This window comes from Myodes glareolus, chromosome 12, assembly GCF_982192425.1.
Source record: "Myodes glareolus chromosome 12, mMyoGla1.1, whole genome shotgun sequence".
In the NCBI taxonomy this organism is placed as follows: Eukaryota; Metazoa; Chordata; class Mammalia; order Rodentia; family Cricetidae; genus Myodes; species Myodes glareolus.
The window spans coordinates 11,585,861-11,612,451 of record NC_142037.1 but is presented as its reverse complement, the minus strand read 5'-3'; the positions used below and the strand labels follow the sequence as shown (position 1 = coordinate 11,612,451).

The 26,591-nt window shown below is 44.4% G+C and overlaps 1 protein-coding gene across 3 annotated transcripts in view; it reads left to right on the top strand.

The window, feature by feature from the left end:
* Peli2 (pellino E3 ubiquitin protein ligase family member 2) overlaps window positions 1–26,591 on the top strand; it is a 137,139-nt gene that overhangs the window by 91,034 nt on the left and 19,514 nt on the right. The window lies entirely within an intron of this gene.

Below are 26,591 nucleotides of genomic sequence, written 5' to 3'. Positions count from 1 at the left end.
ACCTTTCTGAAGCAGGACGCATGGGAGACAGTACTAGGTCTGAATCCCTGGCCCCATCAGATACCTTTTCTTTAGGTTATTGAAATCAGTGGCGTGGGAATGGTGCTGTTGCTGGGTAGTTTTGCATGACCGCACAGCTTAGCACTGGTGTGTGAAGAGCCACGGAAGCAGCAGTAGGTAACGGGCAGATAACAGCAACAACAAAAATAGAGTGTTTGTTGGTTATTGTAAAATTTGATTGATGTCTCCATCTTTTGGTAAAATTTTCCTTAGTCTACTTTTTAGTTAAACCCATATTCACAAGGCTGAGGATGCGCTTGGTCCCATCTGATTGGGTTATTTCACCTTTTCCCTGGTTACTTCTGTCAGAGAAAAGTAGCTGATGGGTTTATGGTAGGGCATTATATTTTCCAGCTGTCCCATCTCCTGCAGAGTTCACCTAACACTTGAAATAAGTGTTGTGTATCACTTCTTTAGTCATTGCTTTTGTGAAGTGAGTATAATTATTTTTTTAGGATTTATAAATTAGACTATATCTAGCTAACATGCTTCAGCATAAGCATGTTTGAAGTTGATTTAAAATATACACAGGTGTGTATGAACAAGGGATTCTGTATAGAGAACAATCTCGTAATGGGTGCTAGAGAGAGGAGGTTATTTTCAGGCTTTAGTTGCACTTGCAGGATGACTTCACCTCTCAAACTCTGGTGAAGATGCTCGCCCTGGGCGTCAGTGGTGGGACTGGTGCTGTGTGCATGGCCGCAACTCTCCTGGCTCAGCGTCCACTCCTGGTTATTCTTGCTGCACTTGGTCACAGCACCATGCTTATGTATGCATTTTCTTTTAGTTTTTTTTTTTCTTGTTTTACAGTGCATTCCTATTTCTTAGAATTTTTAGTGGAAGCTCTCTGGGTCCAGGGTTGAGAGTGGGTTCCTCTGAAGAGGAATCCCCTTTGCTTCTCCTAGAGCTGAACCTGCTGCTGACCTTGGGTCCAGTAGAAACTCAGCTTTCAGCTGAGAGCATATCGGTGGTTTTGTTTGTTTGGGGACAGGTCCCACTGTAGAGCCTCGGATGGCCTAGAACTCCCTGTAGACCAGACTGACGGCGAATGTGTCACCATTTGAGGTATTTTTTTTAACCCCAGGTTACTTCTGTCTACAAAACTGGACCTGACTTCAGTTTTCAGTGTGAAGTTCTGTCAGAATACTTAGGCAAATCTCTAGAAATAGAAGTCATATAGTCTAAGGTTTCTTTGAACCCTTACTTAGCCCATCTAATCCCCACTACAGCTGAAGGATTCACAGATTTCATGCCTGCAGCCTTGCAAACTCTGCTTGTGCAGAGCCTCTCTAGTCAGGCAGCTCCAATTCTTTGATTCGATTCCTTTTTTTTTTTTTTGCACAGAATTAAATTCTACCTCCCTGTAATTTTTTTTCTTGTTGTTTAATATTTGGTTCCTTGAATCAACAGAGATGAATTCTTTTCCATGTGGGTTTGGGGTTTTGTGCCTCTTGCTTCCCCCAACAGACAGTAACTCTCTCTTTCCTGAATTAAAGTCTTGGTGTTTCCAGACTTGTGATCTAAGTCTCCATCCTCAGCATTAAGAGTGCTAAGGATTTTCATCCACTGGGTGCCTACTTGGTCCCTCAGTCATTGTGTGTTCACAATGACACATGATACTCTAATTGTGACCTGACCATAGCCAAGCACAGCAATGGCCGAATGCTTCTTGTACGGCTGTGCATTTCTGCAGCTCCGTGTACAGCTCAGTACAGCTGACAGCTGATGGCAGGTGAGTTCTTACCCCACACCCCCTGCCAGTGCACTCTCAGCCCCGCCCTTTCTCATGCTGACTTACTCATCCTGGAACTAGGGGGAAATATGCCTTTTAAAAAGTAAGCAATGTGCTGCCGTTTGATTTTGTTTGGATAGACTTAGGAAAGCCCTGATTCTAGTCTGTTTATCTTTACTAAAGAAGATTTCCTTGACTAGAAAATTGCCTAGGATATAAAAGTCTTTTGGAATGTTTAAAAACCTATCCTCATGCTGTCAATCAATTCTGCCTGCAGAGGTTAGTAGATACGCAGTTATAATTATTAATAACCGAGTCATTAATTTAATGTGCTCCTTTCAGTTATATTGACTTTTCAAAGAGTATGTTTTACAGGAGGGATTCACTTAGTGCCTTTAACTGAAAAGAAGGGATTAAAGCTTTTATAGTCACATTTACCCAGTATTTTGTATCAATTGCCATTTTATAATGACTATACTAATTAGATTTCCTTCTGATTTCAGTCTTCCAGTACATACTTTATCTTAAAATTTAGGTTCTTACTGCAGAGTTTCCTGAGGGTCATGACAGTTAAAGGTGATTAGTGGTCTGTGCCTGTCTCTACCTTGTGTTTCTTAAAGCCTGGGTTTGAAGCTCTTAGATTCCTGAATGTTTTGATTCATTCGTTCGTTCATTCATTCATAGACAGGTTCTCTTGTCACCCAGGAACCAGCCTCCAGTTGCCTATGTTGCCAAGGCTGGCTTTGAATTTCCGATCCTCTCGTGTTCACCTTCTAAGTGCTGGGATCACAGGCATGCACCATCGTGCCCAGCCAGGTTTTCCTGACTTGACTGTAGGTAGCCCTTACTAGAAAGACTTACAGTGCTTACTTTTATAATGTAATTTTTACATTGCGGACAGTGAAGTTGGGGTCTAACTAATGTGTTACTGCCTGGAACTTGTGCAGAGCTATGCAGCATGTGTCTAGAGGCCCGATGAGGGAACCTAGCTGACATAAACGCTCAGCTCTGAAGATCTCTAGTTGAGCTCATTTTAAGGTTCGCATGAAAGGATTTGTTCAACAAACTTGAAAAAGAAACTTTTTTTTATAAAAAAAGAAGAGTAACAAATTAGAAAAATAGCAAAAACTTCCTTGATATGATTGAATCAACTCAAGTGATAAATTAAGCATGTTTTGTTTTGTTTTTGTTTTTTTTTTTTTTGTTAATGATGAGAAAGCATTTTGTATTCCTTGGCTTTTGACTGTAAGCCTGAGTGAACTCTCAGTTTCTCAGCTTTTGAGGAAGACTTTGGTGCTAATATGTGTTGGTGAACTGAGGCATTAAAGTAGAAATTGACCTACATAAAAAGAGGTAAAATAATGAATGTCATTAGTTACTAAGCCACAAACTATGCTCTTGGTTGGGTCCATAGCATTTCTTGAAAATCTAAAAATATTTATCCAGTCTTTCTTTAGACTTAAAATAGGTAAATAATCCTCAAGGCGAGAATAATTTATAGTGTCTGCTCTTAAAAACTCTTCGTGCAGCTGGGCATTCTGTCCAGTTACAGAGCATGTGCTTAGCACAGACAGCACCCTGAGTTAATCCTGAGCACCCCAAAACGAACTAAAACCTCAGTGGGCATGCTGTTTTTTATTCAACCGTTATAATTGAATATTGCCTAGGAAACAGTCTCTGTTAAACTTAGGAGTGTCTAGCATTTCGCTGAGACCGATGATGGACTGCGCTGCTGTGGAGTTTGGACTCCGTTGAAATTGCACTGAAAATAAATATGGCCCACGTTAAAATGCTTGATCATGAAATTGAACTGTAGCTGGTCAGTGTGACAATAACTGGGCATGTAATAGTAAATTCAAAGTTTGCAAATGAAAGCAGGATGTGGTGGCGCATGTCTTTAATCCCAGCACTCGGGAGGCAGAGGTAGGTGGATCTCTGAGTTCAAGGCCAGCCTGGTCTACAGAGTGAGTTCTAGGACAGCCAGGGCTACATAATGAGATAATCTTGTCTCAATAAAATAAAATAAATTCACAAATGACAAAATTCTTTAGTGCAAAATTTCAGAACACCAAGGATAAAGGGAAGATAGTGGGAATTTCCCTGGAGTAGGAAACTGTTAGATTTAAAGAACCAGGAATCAAGAAATATCAAACCTCTCAGTAGCGAAGTTCTGCTGTTTTGTGGACCGGGGAAATAAGTTAGAGTCAATGTTCTATACCTAGCCAAGCTATCAAGTGTGAGAGCAGAACTAAGAAGTGTTAGATCTCAGCACCGAACCGTGAATTACTAGGTTATTCTTCACAGAAACAAAGGAGTAAACTTCAGGAAGATAAAGGCATTATACTGGACACAAGAGATCTAATATCAGAAAAGGGCACTAGGCATTCCAGAGTGAAAGGTAAACAAATGTCTGGGTGGTGGTTCCCAGAAGAGTCACCCCGATGGACAGGGAAGAGCGATGTCTGTTGGTAAGAGCTGTGGGGACAGTGGGGACACTAGTTCATGAACGCATGGACTTTTGTACAGAGTTGCTTTACAGTCATGTTACAAGGTTTGCTAATGAATTCGTCCTAGGAAAGTTCTAATTAATTCCGGGGGAAGTAGAGTTACCTAGAAAGGAAACGCATTGACACCATGCTGTAGACTCAACTGCAAGCGTTACACTCATTGTCTGAGCCATGGAAACAGTAAGTGCCAATTGAATAGCAACCAAATATTAAGACGAGAAGGAAGGAGTCTGTGTGTGAAAACTAGGCAAGAAGGAAATAAAACAATTTGAAAAAAAGGAAGAAAATAATATGTTAGATCCTTGTGATGTTAAACCAACCTGCCAAAGGAGCCTGAATGATTTTTTAGCACAGTGAGACTTAAGGATTAGGGGGAAAAGCCATCAACCAGAGCTGGACTACCAATTTCTCCAGCAGACCCCATCTCAAGGGAATGAGTGAGTGGCTTTTTTGTGTGCAGTATCCCTGCTGGAGCCGCCAGAGTCTTTACAGGACAGCTTGCTTCAGTAGACATCTTTACACCTCTTTGTGGGATTCCTTGGACTATGGGATCCGTAGCCATCATACCTTTGATTTTCTTTCTTGGCTTTGACCTCTATGCGTCCTTTCTTCACTGAGAGGGTCACTATAAAAATAAGCCTGGTTGACCTTTAGCAAGTGATGTCATTCCTCCAGTTCCCTGTCGGTAAAGTAGTAGCACTCCTTCCTTTTTATTGTGAAGAACAATCACTGGAGACATGTGAGGTCATTCCAGGAGTGCAGTGGTTCTCAGCCTGTGGGGTGTGTATCAGATGTTTACATCACGATTCATAAGTTTAGCAGAATTTCAGTTAGCAATGAAATAATTTTATGATTGGGGATCACCACAACATGAGGACCTGTATTAAAGTGTGACAGCATTAGGAAGGCTGAGACCCACTGCAGCAGTTCGTGGTTCATTGTAGGCATCTTACAGCATTAGGATGTGGTACGTAACAGGCATCTTACAGCATTAGGATGTGGTACGTAGTAGGCATCTTATAGCATTAGGACATGGTACATAGTAGGCATCTTACAGCATTAGGACGTGATACGTAGTAGGCATCTTACAGCATTAGGACATGGTACGTAGTAGGCATCTTACAGCATTAGGACGTGGTACATAGTAGGCATCTTATAGCATTAGGACGTGGTACATAGTAGGCATCTTACAGCATTAGGACGTGGTACGTAGTAGACATCTTACAGCATTAGGACGTGGTATGTAGTAGGCATCTTACAGAGTGTTATTGTTTTACTTTGGTTAGCCTTTAGAGTTTTTAAAAATTGTGGGTTTTTTTTCTTTTTTGAACTTGCACAAATGCATCAGTAATCCAGAAATGGTTCTTTGAAATATAAAAAGAGTAACAAAAATAAAAATAAAACACTACAGCTAAAAATAACAAAAACAAAAAATGGTAATGAGAAACCCAATATAATTACAGAATCTAATTCTTAATGTCCAAGAACAAGTAAATCGGACAGGTTGATAATTTCAGTGAAAAACAGAAAATATGTTAACAGGAAGTGCCACAGTGGCCCTCTGAAAGTTGGGTTTGACTTGGCAGGCGGTCTGTTTGTCCTGTCCCTAGTGCATTCTCTTATGAAACTGTGTCAGAGAGTGGCCTGCAACCTCAGCATCTTCACGCCAAGTAAAAAGCCTCTCATGAAAGTGGGGTCCAGACCACGTACAGAATAGTGGTGGGGGTGGAACTGATGGGTTTTGTCACGCAGGGCCAGCCCAGAAGAGGTCTGAAAGGCATCATTTAGAGTTGGATCCCTCATGGCAGAAGCCACTGTGCTGAGAAGTTTGCAAGGTCAACCCCAGAGCTCATAGCAAACAGATTCAGAGAGTGGAACAAACTTTCAGCAAAGCCCTCGTCAGCTGCTGCTGCCATGTGCCCACAGTTCAGGCTGTGCAGACCCCTCAAGAGCTGCTCCCGTGTCTCCACAGTTCAGGCTGTGCAGACCCCTCAAGAGCTGCTCCCGTGTCTCCACAGTTCAGGCTGTGCAGACCCCTCAAGAGCTGCTCCCGTGTCTCCACAGTTCAGGCTGTGCAGACCCCGCAGGAGCTGCTGCCGTGTGCCCACAGTTCAGGCTGTGCAGTACAGAAGAGCAACAATGTATGAGACTTAATGTTTCACTTAATGTTGGTTAAAACCACCAATGTGCAGAATGAGACTCAAGTCCTGAGCGTAGTCTGAGAACACATTTGAGAGCAAGTGTTTGGTGACTTCGGATACTTTCTGTCACTGGAAACCTCTGCTTCAGAAAGTCGGGGCTGTGGTTATTTTGTTTTTAGTTGATCTATTTTTAGCTGTTGGTGCTGATGGAAAGGTTCTTATTACCCCTAACAACAGGGCGACAAGTACCCAGAAAGATGCTGCTGTCCTGGGAGTGCTCAGCCACACTCCCTCTCTGCACCAAGAGGGCTATGAGCAGGGTCCCAGGGCCATGGGAAGCGGTACTCCGCGCATGGATGTCAGCTTTGCTATGCTGAAATTTGATAGCAGTGTGATTTAGATAGGAAAGGAAACTTTGTTTCCCTTTTTATGTGTGTGGTATGTATGCCTGTTCACAAGTATGTAGGTGAACATGTATGTGTGTGCATTTACACATGGAGGGCAGAAGCTGACATTGAGACTCCTCGGTACCTCTGTATTGTATACACGAAAGCATGTTTTATCCACCTGAACCTAGAGCTTGCCAGTGGAGCTGTCTGGCTAGCCAGCTTGCTCAGGGGAGCCTGTCTCCTAAGTCCTGGGACTACAACCATACCTGTCTGGCATTTGTCCACTCTTAAAACACTTGCATAGCAAATGACTTTACTAGAAGCTTCTCCCCAGCCTCCTGAAATGAAGAATTTCTTCGTGCTCCCTTAGTCAGGTGCTGCAGCCTATGAGTGCCCTTACCTTTTCGACCTGAATCTCTTCATGGTTCGTGTTGAAAACAAGACTCTGGACATTTAAAACAGCGACGCCAGTGACTGGACGTTCAGTCTGATTCTTTTCTAGCATGTGCCGATCCTTATCAAGAAGGCGAACTGTCAGGCCCAAGTAAACATCTGACGCAGTTGTGTGAGTGAAGAATCTGTTCACCATTTTCCCCAAGTTGAGATGTTCCATCTTAGGGGTCTGACAGGTAATATCAGTTCTCGTAGCTGCCCTGAGAAGCCTTTTCATAACATATGGTCCATTGATGCAAACATCAGGGCTACCCACCATAACACAGCAGTACAGCTTTGCACCATATGAAACAGTGGATTGTAGTTTCCTAACTTACTTAAATTAAAGCAGATTAAGTTAATTGGTGTAGATGGAGGCAGACTGTTGCTCAAGCTGAATATATCGTTTGATACCGTTGAAAGGCTGCACTGAAACAGGATATAATTTTCAAATGGTCTCTTTCATTCATATTTAAAAATGGTGATGAGCATATGGAACTTTGGTTTATGAGCCACAGAGATGGCTCAGTAGATAAGAGTCTGGCTGCTCAAGCCCGAGGAACTAAGCGTAGATCCTTAGACCTACATTTTAAACAAAGAAAACTGTAGGCATGGCTGCCTTGTGCTGTGCCCCAGAGCTGATCGGGGCAGCTACAAAAGCATCACGAGGGCTTCCTGTCCAGCCAGTATAGCTTGAACCAGTGGTCCATCTCCGTACATGCTGTTCTTGCAGGATGGAAAAGTGACGCTAAGCAGCTCACAGCCGTACTTCATTCTGGAGAGTGCCAAACCCATCCTGTGCTCTTTCGTTTTCATGGCCACCCGCACGATTGAGAGTGGATGACTTGTAGTAAAATGATAAGAATACTGAGTCAGGTGATACAGACATTGCTCAGGGAAACTTAGCTGGTGAGTAGCAAAACTCTGCCTTCTCTTCATTCTGTCACTCCACGGTTGGCTTAGAGTTTGCAGTCTTTTTCATAGGCATTGATTAGACACAGTTCCTTTTTTTTTAATTTGTGAAGTATCATATGCTTTCTGGCCCATGTTGTTATACCATGCAGATATGTGTCTGCGTGTAACAGGACATCTGGGCTCTGGCCCGTGTTACTACACTGAGAAGGTGTGTGTCTGTGTGTAGCGGGACATCTGGGCTCCGACCTGTGTTACTACACTGTGCAGCGTGTGTCTGCATGTAGGAGGACATTTGGGATCCTCCTATGCAGCAGATGTTATTCTGTATGTGCTTTCCACTAGGAACTTCTCCAGTCCTTCTAAGGACTGCATTGCATGTTCATATTTCCATTTTATTCAGTTGTGGTGCAGAATGAGAAGCAGGAGGACCAGAATTTTAAAAGACAGTCATTAGCATAGTTTTAGATGTGAGGAATGGTTTTCTTGTACATTTCTGTGTTGTTTAAAGGGGTTTGATGTCCTGTTACATGCAGACACATACCTGCATGGTATAATAACATGGGCCAGAGCCCAGATGTCCTGCTACACACAGACACACACCTGCATACACACAAGGTGGAGTTCAGATGTCCTGGTATACACAGCCACACAGACCTGCATGGTGTAGTAGCACAAGCAGCATACCACTGCAGTCTTTGAAACTAACCAAGAGTGGAAATACTGTGTGCTCCATTCCCTAGACTGCTGTCGCCCCAACATAATCATGGATCTTACTTCCTGTTATTGTAGTTCAGTCCACTGGGTATTTGCCCTACTGTGTTTTGCTACTGTTTATTTTTTGTTTTGTTTTAGCTGCAAAGTATTCTGTATGCCCTGTCAATGATTAGATGCTTTGTATTGTAACAAAATAGCGTTGCATGGTAAATGATCTTAAACATACTACTTTTGAGAATCGATCTTCTGAGCCTCTACGTAGATATTTACATTTATGTCTCTAAAAGAAATGTTTCCTGCTCTTCTGTCAAGTCTACTTTTGGACTGGGTTGACATTGAATATATTTGACCAATGCAGTACAGTGGTTTGATTCTTTGGTTTCAGACATTTCATGTGGGTTTGTGTGTGTGTGTGTGTGTGTGTCTATGTGTTGTATGTGTATGAGTGTTCACAAGTGTGCAGATGTGCCTATAGGCCTAAATTATAGGCACATCTTTCTGTTCATTTTCTGTCTTTCTGAGACAATTTCTTGCCAAACCTGTAGCTTCCCAATCTTAGCTAGTCTGGCTAGCTTCCCCACCTCTGCCTGCTGCCCTACCTGTCCAGCTTCTCTGTGGTTCTGGGAATCCAAACTCTGGTCCCTACACTTACAAAGCAAATGCTTCATCTACCAAGACATCTCCCAAGAACCCGAACACTTCAATTTTTATATTTATGATTAAGTTACTCTCCTTAACAGTATAAAAGCCATGGATTTAAGAAGATTGGATTCCACAGTTGAGTGAAGAGTTCTGTACTTACTGCTAGAGAGCTCCCGTTAGGTTGAGTGTGATCTTTCAAGTGTGTCCACTAAGTTTTAAATGTTCAGTTATACCTTTTCTACCTCTACCCGTTTGTTTACAGACATGTCTCTGTGCCTCATGAGACACCTTTCTCACATCTCATTAAACTCACTTCATGAGTAGGTATTGTTTCCCAGTCTAGAAAATGATACCATACTCTATATTTAGAAAAACTTGAAGTTAAATGATGAGAGACAATCTATGTTTTTTTTATCCAGAAATGTCTGAAAATGCTTTAAAATGTTCATATCTTTATTGCCAAAAAGAAAAAAAAATCTTGAGTTCTGTTTTGATTCCATTGGGCTAGCTGCCATATAACTGGCACCCACGGAGAAATGCCATTTGGACATTTTTTAGCAAGATCAGCTGTAGTACCATCCGTTAAAATATATTTTCAGAATATTGGGTTAATTTAAACCATTAAAAGTAGTGGCATAAATTTTAATTGAAGCACAAAAATAATTTTTGGTGTCTGTACTGCTTTTATTATGTAGTGAACATGTCATAGAGCCAACTAAGTATGTGGTTCCAGTTAACATGGTAAATAATAACATTGTTTGCACATTCTTTATGTCTTTTTAAGATTTTGAAGGCTAGAACAACTCTCACTTGAGAGTTTCAAGATCTATAGCAAAATTAGTTATTTCTATTCTTTAGTTGAAAGAATTGATGAATGGGAATTTTAGGCTGCCTAGAATAGTGAGTGATGCTGTCTTAGAAACATACAAGAGGTGACCCTAGCCAGGGCTTCACATTCCATTAGGGGTGCTTGACGGGGGCACCCAGAGCAGTAAGTCACATGGGAGGGGGGAGAAAGCAACCAGAGAGCTTGGGAAACAGGAGGACAGGGTGCTCTTGGCTGGTTTGTGTTAGTGTATGGGCCCAGAGGAGCAGGAAGGAGACCACACTGCACAGTCCCAAAAGTGTGCCCTGGAGTCTGACCTTCATTCGTAGTCTAGGAAGTCAATGAAAGAAAGGAGAAACTGGGCCTTCAGAAGGGAGACCTGAGTGGTTCAGGAGAATTGTCTGTATTCTGTCAATCATGTTTTAAATAAACGCTGTTTGGCCAGGCAGGAAGTATAGGCAGGTCAACCAGACAGGAAGTAGAGGCAGGGCGATGAGAACAGGAGAATCCTGGGAAGGAGGAAGCCCATTCCTACCACTCCTGCCCAGATCATGGAAGAAGCAAGTTGTGACCTGCCCTGCTGAAAAAGGTACCAAGCCATGTGGCTAACATAGTTAAGAATAATGGGCTATATAAGTTATAAGAGCTCATACGAAGCCTGAGCTAATGGGTCAATCCGTTTATAATCTTATGGAGACCTCTGTGTGATTTTCTTTGGGACTTGCTGGCTGTGGGGAACAGGGCAGGACACAAACCCCAACAATCAGGCCCTTCATGTTACATCTGAGGCTACCTCTCCTCAGCCTGGCACTTCGTGGACTAGAACCTATGGCCTTGCCTTGTGTGGGGCGGAGCAGTTAGCATAGTCGGTACCCTGCCCTGGGCCTCTCTGGGTGAGGTTACTGCTTGTGTTCTGTGTGGTCCAGGGTCAGTTCAGGCACTGAGTGCACTGACTTCCCTCTGCATCTGCGTCCCTGTGCCCAGGGCTGCTGCTGGGCTTTGCCACTGAACTTTATCCCCTTTGTCAGTTCCTCCCTGCCCCAGTTTGGCTGTGGGAGATGGACTGTGTGGTGTTTAGCAGTGTTTACTGATTGGTGGCTCATGTATGAGAACTGTAATCTAATGAATTAATGTTTTCTGATACAAGCAATATTGAGCATTTCCCATGTAGCAAATAGCTATACAGGTAGAGGGATGAAAATTAAAGTCAAATCCCCATGCAGATGCCTGGACCCTCTGTTATTTGGCATTCTCTACATGTGTTGCCTGTGCCTTTTCACAATGTTGAATCCTTGTCTCATCACCATGAAAGCTGCCTTTCCTCTTGTAGCTTTTTCTCTCATCATCTTTCTGCCACCTCAGAATTCAGTTCAGAGACAACTTCCTAGAACCCCTGGAACCTCTCCCAAGGTGCGGACCACAGTTTCTTCTAGAACAGTCTAATCTGTTCAGTGCAAAATCCTACATGAGTAACAGAAATAGTGTCTGTCCAAACTTTAGCCTTATAAAATCAGAGCTCACCATGGTGCTGAGCAGTAGCACAGGCTCCAGCCATGTCTCCTAAACAGCTAAGGAGTTTGCACTTCCTCCAGGAAGCAATGTGGAGATGTGCCCCCAGAGAGTTCATTGACAGTTGGGGAAGCATATGACCAACCAAATACATGCTCGTGGTCGTGTGATCCCTGGCGAGGGCAGTCAGGGTGAAGCTGGGAGCGCATCCTGCTGCTGTTCCCGGTGACTGGAGTTTGACCCAGTCATTCACCAGAAAGCATCGAGTGCCACCAGAGTCATGCAAGCCTTCATGTCATTGGGAAGAAAGTGCTTTGGGGAGAGTCGTTTGGCCTTGTGAACAGACATGCGTTTTCTACAAGTAAAGAGCGGTTCTTGGTTATTCCCCATGGGACTGGAGTTCCAGCCCCACTTCACCTCAGGCTGTAGGGTTTGGTAGACCCTGTCTTCACTGAGAATGCTCCAGGCAGGGCTCCATCTTCTCCTTCCGTGATAGCAACGCCCTTGTCTAAACTTGACATCAATCTCATTTCCAAGTAGCTACCTGTACTGGCTGGTCTTGTGTGACACCATCAGATACGATAGTGGCTCCTAATGTAATTCTGGGCCACCCCGGAGGCATTTCCACTTTCTGGCGGTTGCCAGACATCAGCAAAATGAGTCAACCCTAGGAGAGAGGCACTAGCAGTACCTTAAGTTAGTTGCCATGCCCATGGGACTTGCTGTGGTTGTGTTAGTAGTTAGAAGCGGTGACAAGTGTAGAAGATGCTCTTAACCATGGTCTTGCCCAGTCTGATTCCCCAGGGGTAAATAGACCCAAGGTGCCCCACCTCAAGTCAGGGGCTCAACCTGCCTTCGCGAGCTCTAGGCTGCAGGCTGCCTCAGGGGAAGGATGTCATCTCACAGGCTCTCTGGACCAGGTCGTATCATGGCAATGTCTCGGTAGGAGAGTTAGTCTGTGAGCTATCATTAGCCATTATTCCGTTACCCACACTCTCCAAGGTGGGGGGCGGGGCTCAGGTCTGTGAGGCCATTGGCAGGGGTGTCTTTAGACAGGCAGGTTGACTGCTAACCCTTAACTTTCCGTTCACAGTTGAATCTTTTCTCTGAGGGAGATGATGGCAAAATATGTGTCTAACACTTTGAACTTTAAAACCCAGGTTTCTTTCCTTATTTCATTTGATCCCTGCAGCAGCCCTGTAAAGCAGTCAGAGAGGCTATTGATCACTCTCAGCTAAGAACCGTGTAGTATGTGCAGATTGAGTGAGTGATCGAAGTAGTTTGCACAGGGTCCTTGCTGAACATCCGTGAGATGGACAAACTGTTGAACACAGGGCTGTGTTTGTTGTGCGGGAGGTTAAGTGACAGGCCTGTGTTCTAAGGGCCGATATCGCTTGGAGCTGCTATAAACTGTGTGGACATCCAGTCTCAGCACATCCTGCAGGCCCTCCCATGTGTGGAGATCCAGTCTCAGCATACCCTGCAGGCCCTCCCGTGTGTGACATCCCGTCTCAGCACACCCTGCAGGCCCTCCCATGTGTGGACATCCAGTCTCAGCACACCCTGCAGGCCCTCCCATGTGTGGACATCCAGTCTCAGCACACCCTGCAGGCCCTCCCATGTGTGGACATCCAGTCTCAGCACACCCTGCAGGCCCTCCCATGTGTGGACATCCAGTCTCAGCACACCCTGCAGGCCCTCCCATGTGTGGACATTCCATCTCAGCATACCCTGCAGGCCCCTCGGTGTGTGGACAAGGACCAAGTCTGGAGCTCGCTTCTGACACATTCGATTGTGAAGTGAAGCCTTTAGGCAGAGTGATGGAGACAATGGATGTAAGGCGCTATCTGTGGTAATGGCTGAGGCTAGCCTAGCACATCAGGATATAAGGCGCTATCTGTGGTAGTGGCTGAGGCTAGCCTAGCACATCAGGATATAAGGCGCTATCTGTGGTAGTGGCTGAGGCTAGCCTAGCACATCAGGACACTAAGAACAGCTCTGCTTTTCTGTTCACTTTTGTTCACCCCACGCTCTCATCTAGATTGGCATGACAACCTGAAGCATGGCAAGCGTGTGCACCTTAATTCCTTTCTTCTTACAGCAAGGCATAAGTGGATTATGAGGTAGGTCTTTGAGAACTGTTAATCAGCTTAGCTTGAGAATAGCATCAAGTAATGATATCTCAGGCAGCTCACTGCTTCAAGGGTTTATTTGTCCGGCTGGCGTTCTAAGAACTCTGTGGCGGGTGCACTCTCAGCTGACAGCTTGTAGACCGGTGGAGTTGCCGTAGCGGAGGGTCAGGTCTCTGTAACAGAAGCAGGCTTGAAGCAAAGGGGTCCCAGCCTTTAAAATTACCCCTCAGTTGACGTTACATATCTCTGTGGTATAGTCATCTTCCCAAAGCAGAGACTCGTTAACGGGTGTCATTCTTGCTAGGCTGCTGGTGTTCAGAGCGCTCTAACTCCATCGGTCACATTCAGGCCCAGCAGCTTTAAAAGAAGCCTGTGAAAGTGCGCTCTGAAATGACTTAGAGGAAATTGTGTTGAGCCTGGAGTGTAATTGCTGGTGGTCATGATGGAGTCACTTTTGGGTAGCAAAACAGCACACTACTCCCAATACCCCCAATAAAATTTAACTGGCAGAGTCAGAAGTCAGGTGTGCCTCTGAGGGGAGAGTGCATCACATCTGGTTAAAAGTGTATTATTTATTATGTTGGAATTGTGTGTAGAGATTAAATCTGTTTTCCTTGTGGAAACAAACTAGAGTTAGAAGACATAAAACCTCAAAAAACAATTGGAAAGCAACCAATAGCTAGCCTGTAAAATCTTAATCGGAAATATTCTTAGCATATAGATTTCAGACACATCTCCTCTCCAGTACTTTATGTTCTGATAAGCATGGTTCATACCTTTGGACACTGGCTTTGGAGATCCTGTCTTCTGTCTTCAGTATGCAGGCTTCTATCTTCAGAGTCTTACTGGTGATACAGGCACCCTGAAGGGGCCGGCTGTCTGAATATCTACACAAAATCTCGTAAAGTCACGTTGTTAAGTTGATAAACATTAAGGTATATGTTGCCATGCTTTTTTGTTTGTTTGACTGGTTGGTTTTTGGTTTTTCAAGACAGGGTGTTTCTGTATAACAGCCCTGGCTGTACTGGAACTCGATCTGTAGACCAGGCTGGCCTCGAGCTCAAAGACTTCTGCCTGCCTCTGCCCCCCGAGTGCTGGGATTAAAGCTGTGCACCACCACCACACGCCAGCCATGCTGTGTTCCAAGGCAGAGCTATATTTTAGTAATGCATAGTGGCATCAAGGAGATATAAGGTATTATTTTAACCCAAATTGGTTTTATGGTAAGAATATTTTCTATTATCGTAGCATGAATTGTATTATGTGAGAGATACCTACCAAGACACAGAACAGATATCTGTAGTTAGGTAATCTTGTTCTGCTTTTATCTCAGGAATTACTTCATGTGCTAGAGATAAATAGTATAAATAATATAGATCATCCTACCCTCTAATACCAATGTGGGCTAAGAGAAAATAGGCAAGTAAAATAAACAAATGTTTGCTTCTACTAAGTGCTCAGAATTACAACTGAATTGAGGTGGTCCTTAATATATGGCATCATTAGGAGGGCATAATAATTCAGTAACTGAAATGCTGAAGATTGAAATTGCCACCAATTAAGTTATACACAATGTATCTTCCTCTGTTTGGATGAATAACTGTATATATTATATACAGTATGTATATGTGTGTGAGAGAGACACAATAAAGGTTCTAAATTGTAGGCAAAATGAAATTTCACTTTCTATCCATAAAGAATTTGCCCCAATGCCTGAAGAGAAGACTTAGAAAGTAGCTCAGAACTGTCATCCATAGGAACAGCAAGCAAGGAAATGTGGTGAGCCTCAATCCGCCCGAGGCAGTTTCCAGGCCCAAGCAGCCTGTGACCTCATTAAGATGTCAGCAGCTAGGGTTTGTGAAGGAGAGTTGAAAGGGCCTCATACTCAGAGTGCATGGGCACAGAAGGCATCCCCAGAGGCCCCCCACCCGCTGAGCACTGCCTTACTATTTGTTGGGTGCAGCTCCTCTGTTGGAGGCAACAAACCTAACAATTTCTGTGTCTCACAAAGGAAGATCAGTTCATGTTCCCACCTGCAATGTGGAAAGACCACATAATACAAGAGAAATAGGATGGGTGCCGAAAAGTATTACCAGATAATGAGAGTAAATTACCCTAGATCAGAGTCTGCCTCAGACTTGCCCAAACAAAGCTGAAAGCAAGCCCAAAGAGATAAAGCTGATCTAAGGAGACTTACTGCCTGCCAGAACAAGCCCAACACTTTTAACAAAACCAGCACCGGCGAATGTGAAAGTAGCAATGCCCCGCATTCAATCACAAAAAAATGCATAAAAATAATAAACTATGACCTATAGAATCATTAGGAACAAAAGCAGAAGTTATACTAGGAATGGAATAGTCTTTTGAGACCTCAGAGCCCACCCCAGTGATGCACCTTCAACAGGCTACACCTCCTAGTCCTTGCCAAGCAGTTCTACCAAGTATTCAGATTTATGAGTTCATGGAAACCATTTTTATTCAAACCACTACACCCACCAAAAAGAGGTACACTAGATGATTCGGCCTCTGTTTGTATATTAGAAAGAAAGCAGTTGCACTAAATCCCAATGATGGCAGCCATTCTGTAAGTTACCGTGTTAAGTGAAAGAAGCAGGATGGGACCACTGCACACCGAGCTTTCATCCCTATATAAACACCCCTTGTACGGGCAGTTGGCCCTGGATGGATATAGTGGGAGCTGGCGAGTGCTTCTCTGACTTTCTCTGCTATAGACTGGGATTGGAAGGTCCATCATTTGTACTTGTGCATATTTAACCTAATTAAAATATCCTTTGTCACCTAAGGGGGCTGGAGATCTGGCCCAGGAGTTATGAGCACTTGCTGGCCTTGCAAAGGATCAGGGTTTGGTCCCCAGAATATGCATAATGACTCACAACTCTCTGTAACTCCATTTCCAGGGGATCCAGTGCCCTATACTGACCTCTATGGGCACCAGGTACATGCATGATGCACAGATACATGTGCAGGTAAAATACTCATATATCTATGAAAATAAAAAGGAATGAATCTAAAAAATACAAATAAATTATATGAATACCTTATAAATGAATCAAGAACCTGGAAGATACCATAAAGTTAAGTATTAAATTATCTGATGGAGATGGTGAATGTTTATCATGATGGTTTGCACCAGGAGTAATTATGTTCTGGGCACTGTACGTCTCAGATGCCAGGTTCACACATCGTCCACACTTGGTTCATGCAAAGGATTGCAAGGGACTCTGTGTAGCAAGGTGGCACACACCTTTAATCCCTGCATTCAGAGACAGCAACAGCTCTGAGTTAGAGGCCAGGCAGCCTGGTCTATATACGGAGTTCTAGGCCAGCCAGGGCTACATAGTAAGATTCTGTCTCAAAACCAAAACAATCCCCCCCACAAAAAAAAAAGTTCAGTTTTTCCTTTTCTTTGCTATTGCTATGCACTTGGGAGGTGGAAACTGGAGGGTCCATTTGCTTCAATCCTGTCTCAGAGGTGTGATTTGGGCTACATGAGACCTTCTCTCAAGCAAATAAAAAGTTGAATTCATTGGGCCTTGAGAAGTGGTGTGGAGCACACTCAGTCTTCCACCAAACCATCTGTGAGAGTGTCACTTGTCGGGTGCGTGCACAGCCAGCCAGCCATTGTCTTCCTCCAGATTGTTTATATTAAGGTTGTAATTTTCTTGAATCTTATAGGCTCAACATTCTGAAAATGCCAACTGCCAAGATGTTTTCTTTTGAAAATAAATAATTTCTTGGTTCTATATAAGTAGAATTCTAGATTTCACCGATAGCATAATGCAAATGAGATTCTTTAGCAGATGGACAAATTTTAAATGTATCTGAGTCGTAAAAATAAAAGTCAACTAAGGGGAAAATTGAACTTTTCTTTTGAATGAGGTCTTTGGCTCCAATTGGTGTAGTAGTAATCTAGGGGCTTTGTGTATTGTTTTATTTGAAGCAACAGTAAATGTCAGTGTTTCTTAGCACTTGGGATTGTTTAGACAGCTGGTAAAGTGGCCTGCATTTTAAAATATGTATATGGCAGGTTTTTTGTGTATCTTAGTATAAAACCAGTGTATGTGAGGGCCAATTTTTAGCACCTGGAAATTTGCCTGTGTAGCCAACAGAGCGCTCAGTCCCAGATGGGAACACAGGACCCTGGAGTTTGCATTTTGAGTGGAGTCAGTTGTAAGATATTTTATTCTACTTGTGATTCAGATCTCCTAAAGTTCACTCTTCCAGGGAGCTTTGCTTCCTGGGATGAGTGACTCAGATTTTTGTCAACTTAAATATTTAGAGAACTTACTGGGAAAGATCATGGAAGACAGACTCACACACGCCCGTAAAGCACTTTTTGTTGACTGATTAAATATTTTTTCTGTTAGTTACCACTCTGTACGCCGAGTCTGTTTGTCTGTCAAGTCTAACATATGCAGCAACGAGGAAATACTGCTTTAGTTTTGCCGAAACACTTGATATTTCAGGAAATCTGCCTTGTTTGCAGATTGTTCCTCTTAGCACCATAGAGTGTTCAAAGATAGATTCACTGCTGTCCCTGTAAGGAGTCTGCTGAGAGTCGCTGCTCCGCTCTTACAAGACCAGAGTCCTCCTTTGCCCTTCTTCAGTGGCCCCCCAAGAGATCTTTATCATCATGTGAACCCTGGGGTGACTAGCAAGGCGCATGCTTAGGAACTTTCAGAACCCAGTCCTTCCTCATCCTCCTGTGCTCTGTCAGGAGCTCCACACAGAGTCGGTTTGGAGCGATGGCTCTACAGAGTAGTAGAACTTTGCAAGTCACGATTAAATGCGCTTCCATCCATGGTAACTGGTGCAGTTGGTGCTGGAAACATGTTTATATTTATAAAGTCTTCAGAGCCCAACTTTCCTCTACTCCGTCCTGGTTTTCCCAGAGGTAAGACAAATCAGAAGAGGTTGTGCATTAGATCATCTTTGTGTGCTGTAGGGTGAAATGAATCATCCTCCAGACTTGGGCGTGAGCGTGACTATTGGTATTGACCGCCAGTTGACAGGACACAGAATCACTGGGCGACAGTCTCCAAGCCTGCTGCTGCTTTCACCGAAGACCTTGGCGAGGGTGGTGAGCAGTCGTCAGGCCACAGACTGAATCCTCTACTGCCTTGAAATTTCTGCCATCAGACAACATTAGTCCCACAGCTTTTAAATTCAGCCTCCCTCATATTCTCAGGACACAGACAGAAGGCAGCCAGATTGATTGTCAAATTTTAACCTGAAAGCCCCCATTGCAAACATGGCAGAATCCTTGTTCCTGTCCGAATCCTCATGAGCCTAGGCCTCTACTATCCACATTTCTCTCGGGCTTCTGGCCTTCCGGACCCCCATCAGAATAACCCGCTAAGCCATACTCATATCATCAGAGGGCTTTCCCAGCTCAAAGTTCCAAATCCTTCCTTGTGCCTCCAGGAGGCTGTGTGATCAGGTCTGTCAGTGGAGTAGCCCACTTCCGGATACCAGTCTTCTGTGTCTGCTGCTGTCTTAACACTCGGCTCAAGGAAGGAAAGGGCAGTTTTGGCTCACGGTCCCAGCCCTTCATTGCAGAGAAAGCAGGGGAGGAGGAGCATGAGCAGCCTGGTCACGCAGCATCCACAGGCAGGAGGCAGAGAGGTGAAGGCCATACTGACTCACTTTCTCCTTTTTATTGAGTTTAGGACCTCAGCCCATGGAACTGGGCTGTCCACAGTTAAGGTGGTTCTTCCACCTCAGTAAATCTAACTAAATAACCCTCCCATGGCTGCCCAGAGGCTGGTCACTTAGGTGAGTCCTGATCCTTTCGGGTTGGCAGTGTTAGCTGTCGCAGCGAACCCTTCACTTCCTCTACTTTGTGCTTAACTGCAGGATCCAGAGTAACCAGAGGTGGTAGAATCCCTGTGGACAGATTCTCAGAGAGGGCAGGAAGTAGCTTTTCTACTGTAGCCCTTGCTGTCCCTGTCTGCTGAACTATCAGAATCCAGCCGTCTCTTGTGACTGGTACCACCAACCAAATCCAGCCCCCTTGTAGTTAAGAGTGACCCCAAATTAGAAACAGGTGCTCCTTAAGCATTCTTGTCTCTGGCCTCTGAGCTTGCTAACTGATTGTCTGTCTGTCTGCCCCAGGCACTGCCCAGCTCTGTGTGTCCAGTAGCTTCTCTGTCAAGGCTTATAAAATAATAGCTCACTTAAGCTGATGTGGATGGAAGCAAGAGTGGCCTAGTGCCAAGTTCAAGACCCTTGCTGCTATCAGATGGGCTTATCATTTGATTTACTAGAAAATACTATCGCTTTTGATTAAACTCGCATTAGCACTCTGTGACTTGCTTATCATAGCCATAGCTTAGGCACTTGTCTGAGATAACACGGTCCCTTGACAAATGGAATATCTTAAAGTGTGTGTGTGTGCACCATGAATAGAGAGTTCTTTTAGAAGTAGCACACATACATATTTTATACATAACTTGACAAGGATGGCAGAAACTCATCTTCCCTGCAGCAATTTGAACCAGACTGATTGAGGATTTATTGCCTAATTATACTTGTCATCCTGACATAAAAGTCATTAGTTCTAGAAAAACGTGTTTGTCATACCAGGATTATCTCTAATTAATACAGTCAGTATCGAACATGTATTTCCAGCCAGAGAGAACAGTCGTCTACAGCACGTGTGATGGGCTCCAAGGAGCGGATAGTGAACCTCTTGGGGTCTGAAGTCGTGCCTTAAGCACAGCTTGACGTGTGAGGAAGGAAAACGCCAGGCTGCACAGCATCCTGTGCTTGTGTCCCTCACTCCCTTGTTGACGGATGAAGGTCGCCAAAGAGTTGAGAGGGAGGCCTTGTGTACTGCTGAGGTCCTGGACTAGAATAGTCAGAGGGAGGCCATGTGTACGGATCCTGAGATCCTGAGATCCTGGATCCAGTGTGCGGCTTCCTCAGCTTAAGTTCTAACCAAGTTGGTTTTAGCAGTGCCCGCAGGTGGCCATGTCCTCTTTTCTTAAAGTGCATGGAGAGTTGGAGCCCAGAAGAACAAACCAAATGCTTATGTCCAGAGAGCTGCATGATGTGAATGAGCTTCGGGTACGTGCTGGATTACCAGTGGGCCCTGCAGTGAGGCAGCGCAGACTCACACGTGGAGGACTGTGACAGGCGGAGCTGCTTGTCTGTTGGTGTGTACCCTCGCTGCTCTGCTTAGCATCACCGAGTACACGGTGCTCAGGGCGGTCCATCTTCCAGCACTTGCTTTAGGCTGCATGATCAAGCAAGTTCAACCAGTTGCCTGTCAGGTGGGCATGTTTCTACCACACACATACAGGTCAAAAGTTGATTTAGACCAAAAAATGATGCAGTAGACCTCAATTCAGACTGACTTGCGACTGTTTGACTATTGTTTCCTGTAGCAGTGAAGGTGTTCCCACAGATGCACACTTTGGTGTGGGATGCTTGCGGCTAACAATGAGCCTGCTGTGAGCAACCACTGCAGGTTGTTTCTTCCTTTATCCGGTTCTTTCTGCAGCAATCTCCTTGTGTAGTTACTTCTTTAAATTATATAATGGGCTTAAATATTAAATTACCAGTTAGCGTTAATACACAGTAACATAAAATACTGCCACCTGAAATGTGTGGGGGCAGGGGAGGGCTGTGGTTGACCCATCAGGTCCTAATGAAGAATCCAGGGGTAGCCGCTGACTAGGCTGTGCTTCTTGGTAAGCTCCAAATACAAGGAGTCGTGGCTCCTAGAGTAGAGTATGAGGCCATATTCCGAAATTACCCATCAGCTGGCTGAGGAGGTACGAGTGCGAAAAGCACCCCTTGGTTTGAGCTTATGCAGTCCCTAAGCTCCACCTCCCCAGGTAGCACACTTGGATACCCACCCAAGGCAATACTCTGAAAGCGGGCTGGGAATGCTGGAGTCGGATGGGCTACGGTCTCCTGGTCTCCTCCCAGGAGACAGAGATAGCTCCACTTGCATGTTCCGGGAGAGCAGACCGGGCAGAGTGAGCTCCCAGAGATTCTGTATTCTGAGTGAGTCGCCTTGCCGTGCTCCCAGCGGTTCTGCAGTAACAGACATCAAAGGCAGCTAGAAAAAGACTTTATTCAAGTTTTGAATGATTTGGTTCCAAGAGATGTGTAATAACAGACAAATTTGGTTTCATTTTGAAGAAAAGAAATTCTACTTCCTTGCATTTGAAACACACGCACACACACAAATGCTGTACTCTTTTGGTTATCATTAATGTGACAATGTGCATGCTTAACTTTATAAGAGGAGGAGTTGGAACCGTGTTTGGTTTTAAGTCTAGAGGCTTGAGGAACTCCCTGACTTCAGGTTCTTAGTTGAAAGTTGAACCAGGACATACCCTAACTGTCCTCACCCTTAACGGCGAAGGCTGGGAAAGCCGAGCCTGTCACAGGCTGCACAGCACGAGACAGAAAGCAGTGCCTGGCTCAGAGTGGATGGAGTGAGTCTGTTGTTCTGTGTGGACACAATTGCCCAGTTGTGTGATTTAGTCCAATTCACGTGTACAGTGGACCAGAAACAGTTGGGTTGAGAGTTACCCTGTAGGTCACCATCAGTACTTCTGTTAGTAAAGAGCAAGGGAAGCTAGAGGAAGGAAAATGTGAGTGTCATCTTGTGTGTGTGACAAGTTCTTTGCTCATTCCTTCGTCACTGAATGCTGCGGTGCCCTTGGATCTGAGAATAAGAAGGAATGAGGTCAGTCCTGCTTTGAGGTGCTGGCGGTGTCCTGAGCGCCCACTCCACACTGGCTGCTGCTTGGAACTTGCACAGAATCTCTCTCTCATCTTCTCCACCCAGAACCTCCAATCATAGGCCTCAGCTATGAATTTCTAAGTCAAAACCCTGCAGAGAACACGTTTTCTCAATATAGTATCATTTTCCCTTGCTAAGCCTGTCCATCACTGTTTGGCAACATAAGGAACCCACAACAGTTTAAAATAATAATTTTATGACACGGGGCAGTGTTCACTGTCCTCGATGAGCACTCAGAGCCTCCAAGTTCCGGCCCCACCACTTGTCTCTTCTTGCACTTGCGTGTGACTCCTCTGTGGTGGCAGTTTCTGCCAAAGGTAGTCAGTCCCCATGAGCACCTGTGCCAGGTGGTCCGTCCCCGTGGGCACCTGTGCCGGGTGGTCCATCCGTCCCCGTGGGCACCTGTGCCGGGTGGTCCATCCGTCCCCGTGGACACCTGTGCCGGGTGGTCCGTCCCTGTGGGCACCTGTGCTGGCCAGTTTTTGTTGTCAACTGAAGACACCTGGGAAGAGGGACTCTTGATTGAAGAACTGCCTCTCTTCAATTGGCTTGTAACTGTGTCTGTTAGAAGTTTTGACTGTTGATTGGCTCTCACGCCCACTGTGAGTGGCACCCTCCCTCTGCAGACATATGAAGGCTAGAAAAGCATCCTTCCTACATGGTTCCTGCCTCCAGCTTACTAACTTGAGTTCCTGCCTCACTTCCCTCCACAATGAGCCATGACTTGGAAGTGTGAGCTGTGATAAACCGTTTTCTCCCCAGCTGCTTTCTGGTCATGGCGTTCGGAGCAACAGAGCAGAACCTAGGATGATAATAGCTAATGCCTAGTGGTCTGCGTTTCTTACATAGGCTTATCGTTAGTGCACAAGAATAATTTCCAACTAAACTTAGTAGGACAATTGGACTCGACCTGGCAGCTGCGCAGTGCCTGCTTCTGGCATGGCCGTAGGTGGCTTGGAGGTGTCCCCAGGGTACCTGCACAGGGCTGAGCCAGCCCCAGCATCAGCATCAGTGGTCTCCCGAGGGTTGGTGCCCAGCACGCTGGGGGAATGTTAAAACCAACAAGCACGAGTAATGTTTGTAATGCTTGGACGGGACAGGTTTTGAGAGTGAGGAACCTGCCTCACAAGTTCTTGTCCCAGACACGTGCAGGGTTTGCGGCGGGAATGTGAGAAACTGCTTATGCAGGACCCGTCATACAGAAATGCATTCCTTTTTCAGGGTTTTCTGTGTGGCACTGGTTACCTCTTCACACAAGTAAACCATAGGCGTTGCTGTTGTGTATAACGTGTAGCCAGGAAGGTTGTGTTAGAATTGACATGGTGGCACGTTGAATTAATCTTGAACAGAACGTATTTTAAGGAACCTTCAAATTATTTTAAAGTAACACCTCCATAATTAGTAGTTTTATGAGTTTGGAGGGTTTTTCCACTAACTGTAAAGATAGATATATCCACTTAGTGCAGTGCTTCTCAGTCTCCCTGCTGCTGCGACCCTTTAATATAGTTCTTCATCCTGTGGTGACCCCAACTGTAAAATTATTTGCATTGCTACTCATAACTGTAATTTTGCTGTGATATGAATCATAATGTAAGTATCTGATACACGGGATATCTGATATATGAGCCCCCAAAGGGGTTGTGACCCACAGGTTGAGAACCACTGACTTTGTTTATAAATTGATTTTGCCCAGATTTACCAAAAATAAAACTGTGTCTTCAAAATGTACAGTGTAGCATAACTAATATAAACACTTTGAGTGTGCACTACCGTAAGTTGATTAGTGTGCCCCTCGTGTCTGCCTGTCTTAAAGTGAGCAGTTGTTTAAAAATTTGACTTTTAGTAATGTCACATTAGCAATGGCATGACTATCATTGGTTAAAACATTTTATTTTTAGCAGGGCGGTGGTGGTACATGACTGACCTACAAGAGCTAGTTCCAGGATAGACTCCAAAGCTACAGAGAAACCCTGCCTTGAAAAACCAAAACAAACAAAACAAAAACCATTCTATTATTATGTACAAATCCATATAGGGCATTCACAGTTTTTTCCAACAACTTTTTCTGTGCTTATAATCTTTGTAGCCTAGGAAAAAATAATACAACAACATATTTTTTACCTGGCATGTGAAATAAAATTTTAATTTATTAGTCTAAAAATTCTATTACTGACTTTAGAAAATCTGGAGAAGCTGTATGTTTGGGGTGTTGAGGATGGCTCAATATTTGTAAAATGTTACTCGCATGACGATAAGGACCTAAGTTTGAGTCACTCGCACCATATAAAAACACAGACGTATGTATCTGTAACCCCAGCTGTGGGGAGCAGTCGCAGCTGGATCCCCAGGGCTAACCCAGCTGTGGAGATCAGGTACAGCTGGATCCCCAGGGCTAACACAGCTGTGGAGATCAGGGACAGCTGGATCCCCAGGGCTAACACAGCTGTGGGGAGCAGTCGCAGCTGGATCCTCAGGGCTAACAAACAGTGACAGCTGGATCCTTAGGGCTAACCCAGCTGTGGAGATCAGGGACAGCTGGATCCCCAGGGCTAACACAGCTGTGGAGATCAGGGACAGCTGGATCCCCAGGGCTAACACAGCTGTGGGGAGCAGTCGCAGCTGGATCCTCAGGGCTAACCCAGCTGTGAGGAACAGTGACAGCTGAATCCTCAGGGCTAACCCAGCTGTGAGGAACAGCGACAGCTGGATCCCTAGGGCTGAGTAGCAAGCTCCAGGTTCAGTCAGAGACCCTTTTTCAAAAGTAAGATGGAATTTAAGAGAGGAAGACACCTCAGATACTGATCTCTCTGACCTTGCGCAAATGTATGAACACATCTGTATGTGTCCAACATGGGGAGAGGTGTTTCTCTAGCAATATGGTTAAATCAAGTCTCGCAAACTAATAAGGCAACTTTAATTGAACTTAAATAGAATATTGTCCACCTTAAGGTAGAATTTAACTGACCCAGACCAGTGAAGATTTAAAAGACATACTTGGTGGCATTAAATGAGAAGTGTTTTTGAGATTTCTGGCTGTATTAAAGAGCTCTGCTGCCTTTAATAACTGCATTAACTTAATAAAGAGTTATAAAAGATCAACCGCGGAGTTCCTCAGTAGAAGTTATTCAGGATCTGCCAGGTTTGGCTCATTGCCACTGCCTTCTCTGCTGCTCATGGCTCTGAGCAGTTGTAGTCAGACGGAGATGCTATGAGTCTTCTGAGTTAACACGCTGTGTATGTCCAGCACCTGAGAAGGTTTTCCTGCTCTCAGACAGTGCCTGCCTTCAAGGGATGTTTACTAGGGAGGCTTATTAAAGTTCTATTTATTACACTTACTATAAAAGTAGAGTGACGATAAATAAAAGTACTACAGAACGTGTAATTGAAATAATTTGGAGTATAATTTAAATTGATTTCCCTGTTAATTTAGAAATATTAAGAACATTTAGTTACAATTTAAGATGTGTCCAAACATATCATGATGGAGATGATATTAACAGAATTGTGTCTTGTTCCTGAATTATTTGAAAAAGAGTGTTGGCTTTATTAATTGTAAAAAAGAAAAGAAACAGAAAAGCTACAAGTAGGTTGGCCTTACTGTAGAGGTGGACACTCACTCTTGCCCAGACTGACCTCAGGCTCACAGTCTTACCGCCATCTCTCAACAGAGTCTCAGTAGTGTGCAGCCTAATCCTGCTGTCCTGCTTTTAGAGATATAAAATGTATGAGGCCAGCAATTACTTATGCAAGATGTAACTGAGATGCAGAACCCTGTGTAGATATATCTGGCATGGGTTAAAACATTATATT